The sequence below is a fragment of the Engraulis encrasicolus genome, chromosome 24 (assembly GCF_034702125.1).
Source record: "Engraulis encrasicolus isolate BLACKSEA-1 chromosome 24, IST_EnEncr_1.0, whole genome shotgun sequence".
NCBI classification, from domain to species: domain Eukaryota; kingdom Metazoa; phylum Chordata; class Actinopteri; order Clupeiformes; family Engraulidae; genus Engraulis; species Engraulis encrasicolus.
In genome coordinates, this window is record NC_085880.1 from 33,670,266 (window position 1) to 33,680,265 (window position 10,000).

The following is a 10,000-nucleotide window of genomic DNA, read 5'->3' on the forward strand; positions in this document are numbered from 1 at the left end:
GCATTCGCCACTACCGCCGACTCACTTGAGATCGGATAAAGTCACCGAATGAGTTTCAATGTGTGTGTATGCTTAGAGAACATCCTTGCTTCGCATGTCGGCATCACTGCCTTTGGAAGTTTCGCCGCGGTAAACAAAGAGTGCTCGTCCGATCATTATCCTCCTCGTGAGATAAAAACTGTCCTTCAGAGTCAGAATAGGCAAATAACATGCTCAGAACTTCATCATGATTCAACTTCTCACTAACCACGATGAAATAGCTCGCTGATAGTTCGCTGATAACAACACAAACTCTACTCGCACGCTTCGAGACAAAGACGCAAAGTGGCTACTTCCGCATTTTGTGGTCGCGTCTTTTACTGCTTCACGACTCTGTGAACTACAAAATGACGTAATCGTAGTCTTGTCAGAGACAGTTTAGATAGGCCTACAAAATCTCTGGTCTTGTTTGAAAGGATAGCATTTAGTAATAATTAAAATGTAAATACTACATTTAGTAGTAATTTAAAGTTGGATTTAACATGCACATTTTCAGTTGAATTTAAATAAGCCTATTAAAATGTGTTATTTTCTTTTATAATATATATATATATATATATATATATATATATATATATATATATATATATGTATGTACGTATGTATATATGTATGTATGTATATATGTATATATATATATGTATATATATATATATATATATATATATATATATATATATATATATATTTTGTCCATCCAGTGGCTTTGGTTTATTATGTTGCAATAAATTGTTGTTTGTATCGTTACCTGTCTTTACCGTCCTTCTCTATGTGGTTTATGAAACATGGTCGGGGGCGAGTAACGCAATAGTTACTTTTACTGGTAACTAGTTACTTTGATACCGGAGTAACTCAGGAAGTAACTCAGTTACTTTTTTGGAGAAGTAACTAGTAACTAGTAACTAGTTACTTTTTCAAAGTAACTTGCCCAACACTGGTATTTGTCCATAACACTGTTGACAAAATAATTAAGCAAATGTTCGCTTTCATTAGAGTATTTATCAAATGATTTAAGATTAAGCTTGGCAATTTGTTTGTTTGGAAACTTAAATATATACACTATGTAAACATCTAGGTCATTTAGTTGAAAAAAAATACTGATAATTGACATTTTGCTTTTGCCAAAAGCGTAGGGGAATCGTAGAATCACTCTTATGTATTATTTTAAACCCATGTTGTTAATACATAATGTTGCATAGATGTGAGCACAATGTTTGTTTCCACCAGGGTTCTGTATAGTTCTCACTGCCTACAGTATGCGTATGTTGTCCATAAGGCATTCTATTCTGGTCTATTGTTAGTATTAAAAAGTGAAAGGCATAACACACGGTACAACACATACAAAAGGCAGAAAAGCCACACACACACAAACACATGCACACACTCGCGCACACACAAACTCGCGCGCGCGCGCACGCACACACGCACACACACACACACACACACACACACACACACACAAACACACACACACACACACACACACACACACACACACACACACACACACACACACACACACACACACACACACACACAAGATGCATTTTCAGCATTTGGAGCCATGGCAGCTGTAAACATCTCAACTGAAAAATCTCTGGATAAAGAGTGGCCGGGTTAATTAAGTGCTGTCAACACACACACACGCGCGCGCACGCACACATACGCACACATACGCACGCATACGCGCGCAGGCTCATGCACACTCACACATGCGCACGCACACACACACATAGGGTTAATTAAGTTCTGTCACTGTAGAGTGGCGACAAGCAATACACTTGCCACAACCCACACTTTTACCGCAAGACTTCAGGCAGTGTGACTCTCAGGAACACGCACACACACACACACACACACACACACACACACACACACACACACACACACACACACACACACACACACACACACACACATTGACTGACACATACAGAGAGAGAGAGAGAGAGAGAGAGAGAGAGAGATACACTCCCAGCTCCCAGGCTCTGAGGCGCACACACACAATCTTGGCATGTAAACACACACACACACACACACACACACACACACACACACACACACACACACACACACACACACACACACACACACAAAGGCTGTGAGGTGAATGCAAAAAATGGCTGGCTGATTTCTGTCCAACGTGTTAATTTGATAATTGGACCCTTACGTAAGCTGAGGTTTTCGGACGATTTGAATATAAAAAAGATAAAATGCTCTATAAAATCCTCCATGTCATTCCTAAAAAATGCTTTGAGTATTTATTTATTAACATTTGACCACCCATTTGACACTCTTTTTAATATTGTAAAAAAAAAAAAAAAAAAAAAACATTTTTTATACAGCACCGTGAAGAGTGGGGTGGATTGGGAAATGTCGCCCGCGTAGCAGTCCAGTGCCCAGCCGACTAAGCCACAGCTGGGCCCCATTTTCACTCTTTTTGCAGTACCATGTCTACATTTTAAAACTCTTACCACTCTTTGCACCATTCACAGTCCACTTCGGCCAAACCATGTGCACTTGTGCAATGTTTTGGACACTATTCCATTCACTACTTCCACCATATTTCATGACACCGCATCACAACAAAAACATATACAACTTTTCAGCTACATTTTCAGTCATTTAGATACTTTTTTCAAATCAGTTATGCATTACAGACAAAACCTAAAACAAATTTTAGGTACATTTCAATGTAGCCTACCTAAACACAACATTCTGAACTGTCAGAAGAATTAAATATGACCTTTTAGCCAGAAAACCTATGATTAGCTGTTTTACAACTTGATGTTGTTTGTGTATATACTGTATAAATGTGCATTTAGCTTTGTTACTGCATGCATAACCCCCACCCACCGAACCCATCACCCATGTAGTGTGACAGTTGAAGTAATCTGGTAAAAGATTGAAGAGTTTTGGTAACTGTAGCTCATTTCGCAGCAAATGCTAACTGACATGCTCTGGGGAATATTGGTACTGCACTAAAAGTTCTGCAAATTGTAAGCAATGCCCTGCAAAAAGTGTAAAAACGGTTGGCAAAATGCATTATTGATCATGTTCAATAAACATTGAAATAAATTGAACATAATTAGGCCTTCTGGGAATAGAAATAGGCCTAGACATTTACACATTACATGTTCATGTAGCTAGTTGTATTAGCTGTAGTGCATGTAAGATATAGGCCTAGTTTAAATTACATTACAATGTTATAAAATGCCTCACCTTCTACCTTTGGGTGCAGTTGTGAATATGTACATATAAATAGTTGAATAAAAACTGCTCAACTGCTTAACTAACCTCTTTTGAATGTGGTTTTGGAGGTTTATGAATGCAATCTTCATGTAAATTGGTATGATCTATTTTCCTGTCAAACACAGACAGACACGTACACACACTCAAATGCGTGCGCGCGCACACACACACACACACACACACACACACACACACACACACACACACACACACACACACACACACACACACACACACACACACACACACACACACACACACACACACACACACTGTCATGTGTCACTACCACACTCTCATGTGTCACAACACCATATGAGGGTTCCAAGTCATTTCATTTGTTTCACTGGCACATTAAAATACAACATGTTCAGAAATCAAGATTGCGTGAAATGGGAAAAGAGGATCATCATAAAGAATTGAATTTTCAACCAAACTGTGACGCTGTGTGTCATCCTTCTGTCAGTGAAGGTGGAGATGAGAAGAGAGTGTGTGTGTGTGTGTGTGTGTGTGTGTGTGTGTGTGTGTGTGTGTGTGTGTGTGTGTGTGTGTGTGTGTGTGTGTGTGTGTGTGTGTGTGTGTTATTGCCCAGCAACACAACTGAGCAAAACAAACACAGCTGATTAGCGCTATTCTTCACCATGCTAATCCCAGCATGCTCTCACAGATTAGCACGCTAGCTGCTCGATGCCTGATTAGCCCACACACAACACACTTTGATATGCTTCAACAGCCTAGCAGTTCATATGCACGCTGACAAAGGTGATGACACACAGACACAGACACAGACACGCACGCACGCACGCACGCACGCACGCGCACACACACACACACACACACACACACACACAGTCATCAACAACAAAAGCAACAAATGAACAAGTCTCCCTCACACAAAATAAATCGAGACAGAGGTTGACAAACATCACACACACACACGCACACGCACACATACACACACACACTCACACCATCATCAACAACAAAAGCAACAAATGAACAATAATCACCTGAACCCCTCCACTGAGGTGTGATGTGTAAATTGGGAGCCGTGTTGTGTTTGTTCCTGTAAGCGCTGATTGCCAATGACATGATTTCCGCTCACTAACTAACTGGCAAAGGATGAGGAAGTTCAAACACTCTCTCTTACACAAAATGTCAGGAAACGTAAACACATTGATTTATTTACAGGACATGATTTTTTTTCTCCCTATCGATTTGTTCTGAACAGAAATGTCATTTTAACAATTCAATAAATGTAAATATAGAATCATGACTCATCCAGCTTAAGCTAAAAGTAACATTATTACAACCTTCATTACATACAACCTGCATTATTTATTAACCGAAGGATTTTCAACATCAATGACGTTATAAAGTCACTTGGCTATGCCACTCAGTGGGTAACAACTAAATTCAACATCTTAGAGGAATGAAATAGATACCGGTATTAACAGTTTTTATAAGAAGCGTCTCTGGTCCAGAACAAAGTTTCTTGGTTTTGTGTAAAATAGGGCAATTTCCTGGTTTTCATTACCGTCCCTTGAACCAGTTCAAAACCCAGTTCATTTCCAATGACAGAGGGAGCAAAAGTACTCGTAATTGGATTTGGCCTCTTGTTTATATGTAAACAGAGTTTAAGAAATATCCTTTTTCTTTTAGGAGGCGAAAACGCACCTGTCACAATGGAGTTTTCATTTGTATTCACATGTCATTGGTGACCAGACGTCCGGTTTTCCCCGGACATGTCCTACTTTTGAGACCTAAAAAAATGTCCGGGGGGAATTTCAGAAATGTCCGGGATTTTGTTGGACTGCCTGAAATATAGACCTAATTCATCTGCACTGTAATTTTCACTCCGTTCCATTAACTCCACTCCAGGTTTCTCTCTACCGTTCACAAATTAGTCACGCCCTTCTTATCAAATCTAGCCACTTCGCACCATGTGTCCGAAAGAAGTAGCCTAGGGGACTAGCCAGTGCGCCCCATGTTTACAAGCGAAAGCGCATCTGTCCGCCGGTTCTACGGACTGCAATGCCGATAGAAACGCAAATGCACGTTCGCGGTGGAGTTGAAAAAAAAATCCCGCGTGTGAAGCCAGGTATGAAGGTAATCTAACACAGGAGTAAGCCTAGTAACACCACCAAATCCATCATTTAGGGAGGTACAAGTTTTGTTACACCTTGTCACAAGACTTAGCCTAAAAATTCTTTCATGATCTGACATTTCCAAGTTATTTGCAAAAGCAATTTCTCGGAGCTAGAAGGACTCATTCCTGAGTTAAGAAATTAAGCTTCTTCTTCATCAGCTTCTTCTTCTGTCTATTGCCTTTGCAGTTATTGATAACGCTGTATGGGTTAGCTTATTAATGGTAGGCCTAGGTAAAACTCCAGTTCCTCTCTTAATGGCTGCAGTGCCCATTGCTAATCTCTGAGCGCCACTACAAATAGCCTAGCTAAGTAGGCCTAATGGATGACAGTGGAGGGGTAAATTGTGAGGTGTCTTATAAACATATTAAGCCTAAAATGTAGCCTAATAGAACTTCATTATCAATTCAGTTGAAAACCACAAATGTTGTGTTTTTTATATTTAGTTTCCAATGTTATATAGCCTAATGCTGTTCATCTTTGTGGGGAATGGCTGAGATGGGCCTACATGATGGTGAATCTATTTTTAAAAACCTAATGCAAAAATTAGAATAGGCCTATGAAATTGAGCTGCATTGTTATGCTGTTAAGCTACTCCAATATAGGTGTTAGGCCTACTATCTAGGATTGTAACAAAGTCACACTCTGCATCATATGATCACACAAATTATGTGATAGGCCTATAGGCGTAACTGAAGAGATTTTAATTGTCATTTATGGTAGACAAAATGAATGTGCATGCAAAAAGTTTGAGTGGCTTTTAAACAAATTACCATTTTGGATGTGTTGATACCGATACTTTATAGGCCTACTATCATACCTCATACCCATATAGGCCTATACTTTCATACCTGTAGATACACAGATACACCGATGAAAAAAAGTGTCCTCCTTTTTACAAACCCAAATCTGGTCACCCTACATGTCATGGATAAAGTATGTAAGAGTTCAAAAATATTAACTTACGTGTAACCAATATCCTACGTCTCAAAATTAAGCGCCTGTCCTCCGCTAAAAAGAGAAGTTAAAACTCTGTATTGTATACAGATAATCTGTAAAATGTCCCGATACTTAAGATGCTAAAGTTGGGAAGTGCCAGTGTTCCTCACTAGTGTGTACTGGCCCACCTAAAGTACTGGAATGAAGTATAGAAAGTATAAGACTCATGTACACTCACAATGTAGCGGCCTTCATGTTAAAACAAGGCGTAAATGGTTTGTCATTCTGTAATTACAAACCAATTCTGGCAGTTGAACACTCTCTCTCTGGCAGGACACTAATCCAAGGCACACCACTGGGAGCAAAACGTGGCTAGGGAGGGTGTGTGTGCGTGTGCGTGTGCGTGTGCGTGTGTGTGTGTGTGTGTGTGTGTGTGTGTGTGTGTGTGTGTGTGTGTGTGTGTGTGTGTGTGTGTGTGTGTGTGTGTGTGTGTGTGTGTGTGTGTGTCAGGGGAGGTTGCCGGCAGTAGAATAAGGCAGGTGTGGTGCAAGCGGGGACCCAAATCCCCCCCAGGAACAGCCCAACCCCATTTCCCAAAGTCATCCACCCTTCTGCGCCGTCTCCACCCCTCCCTCCAATCCCTCCATCAGAGCCTGCCCCCACCCCGCCTCCCAGTCCCTTGACCCTGAATGAAACTCGGTCAGGTGTGGCAAAGACATTATTACCCCAGGGGCCCGGGGCAACTGGGGAAAACCTGCCTGCCTGGCCCTGGCTTTTTGGGCAAGGCACACCGTTTGGATAGGGGAGGGGCAGTAGGGAGGAGAGGAGTGTTTGAGGAGATTAGCTTTGATAATCAACACCAATTCCAACCCCCAACGCAAACACGCATACACCCACACACCCATGCACCTACGCGCACACACCCACATACAGACACACTTTCTTCAAACACCAGTCCCTTTACCAGCCTCCGCCTCCACCACCACATCCATCATCGGGTTTTCATACTGATTTTCATCCCAGACAAAAGCCTTTTTCTTCGTCTCCTTCTTCTCCACCTTTAATTTTCCCAATCACTGCCACCCCTCCTTCCCAATCCCACCCCATGTCCCAGGCGGACCCTGTTAATTGACTCGTTGCATATGAACAGGTTTCTGCGGCACAAGTCTCTGCGTGCACACGAGAGATAAGGATACAGGATGGAGGTGGGCTGTAAGCTTCTTCGTGGGCAGTCCCCTCCCCAAAAACCAGTACCTTTCCGCTAACAACCCTATTAACCAACGCCCACACACCAGTCCCAAATTCGCGTGGCAATCTGCATGTATTAGCAACCCCATCAACCAATCCTAATGACCACTCCAGCCCCCAAAAACGGCTACCTACCTAACAACACTCATCAACCCCCATCAACCACCCCTCTCATCCACAGCCATGCCAACGCCCACTCCTTTCCCTGTCCCAACCGCTGGAGCTTTTATCAACCGACCCCCACAATCACCAATGCAATGTTGAGCACCCCCCACCCCCAACACACACACACACACGCACGCACGCACGCACGCACGCACGCACGCACGCACGCACGCACGCACGCACACACACACACACACACACACACACACACACACACACACACACACACACACACACACACACACACACACACACGCACACACACAAGCACACCTAATTCCTCAACCCAAAACCGACAATATCTCCCAACTCCCCCACAAAACCACCTGAACCACCACCACCCCCACCAAGCCCTATCTCATTCCCCACCTTCACTGCTCCTTTGCCCAGGGGGAGAGGGGAGGCGAGGGCCCATCAGACACGCTGGATTAGCTTGATGTGGAGATGGCACCCCCCGCCACGCCAAATCTGCCCCATGCTTCCGCTCTATCGTCACATTAACACCCCCCAACACACACACACACACACACACACACACACACACACACACACACACACACACACACACACACACACACACTGAAACAAACACACACCCACACCCACACACACCCACACCCACACACCCACACACACACACACACACACACACACACACACACACACACACACACACACACACACACACACACACACACACACACACACACACACACACACACAATCCACTCTTATTACTCCCTCTAACAAAGGTACTGAAGGCATACTGTTGTCCATTCAGCGGTATTTGAGTCCGTGGGCCTGTGCCCGATGTCTGTCCATCACATATTTTTGTTTGCTCAATCATTTTTGTAACGGGTGGAGCTATTTCAGCCAAATCTTGTGCCAATACCAGAGCCAGTTTTACCATTAGTCAGACTAGGCCATTGCTTTGGACCCCATCACCTCTGGGCTCTAAAGGGGACCACCAACATTCGGCCCCAGCATGGTAAATGGCAGCAAAAATAATACAAGATGACCCCATGTCCATATTTTGCGTAGGGCCTCCAAATTGGTTGAACCATCATTGGCCAATACTTGTACTCTGTACCTGTGTCTCCCAACCAGGGGTACATGTACCACTAGGGGTATGTGAGCACACTGCAGGGGGTAAATGTAATAATACAGTAGCAAATGTATGGAGCATAGTCACATCAGGATACAGAAAGAGATATAGATCATGAATGAGGGCACAACACAAAGGAGGTATGTGTTTGTATTTTCATAGTTTTTGTTGTGGTATCACTATACTTTGTAAAAAAAAGAATGGCATATTGTTTAATGTCAAAACATGAAGAAAAACTTGATTACCAATGAGGTAAAGATGAAAATATAGCAAAAAAGTGAAAAAAACGCCTAATTTTTAAGCACAAAATTGAGTCAAAATCCTATTGAAATGTGGTTTAAGAATATTTTGTCTATTGAATGTTGTCAGCATGTATGTCCTGTGCACCTGGAAAGCCTTTATTGACAGCTTACCCAAGCCACCAAGGATTTCAGGTCATTTTTCATTTTTCAGAAATTTCTCTCAAAAAATGAAGGGTACATACATTCAAATAGGCACAACTTTTTTTTCGCGATATTTCTGCCCGAGCAGACCCTCCAATTATTTTTCCCAAGGGATAGAACTATCCAAAAAATCACAAATAAAAAGTATGGCAAGCCATGCTAGGTCCAACCCAATTTTGGGACTTTGGCTCACCGGCTAGTGAGACAAAAACGTTTGGGAAACATAGCTCTATAGAAGGTACATGAACTGAGCTCCACCCATTTTCATTACCACATTACCATTGAGGGATGTTGGAGATTTCCACTGCAGTGGCCACGGGTGCTGTGCTGTGCTGTGCTGTGCTGCCACGCCCATAGTAGCCTACAGTTCACACACAGTGTATTATATATCCAGCTGACAGGACACAGACAGAAACATGCAATCATCCACCCGTGAGACGCTCCTTCATTCACACTCATCTACCCACAACACACTGCTAGAGTCACGCCCACCGCTCACGGCCAGCCCCAAACTTGATGAAGAACGCCATAGGAAGATAAGAGGTAATTAGGATAATCGGGTAATTAATAATAGAAAAGAAATAATAAATTTAATGATAAAGAAAGTAAATCTGTTCGACTGGGTGATTTAAAATGGGCGGGAAAGAAGATAAAAAAAGAAA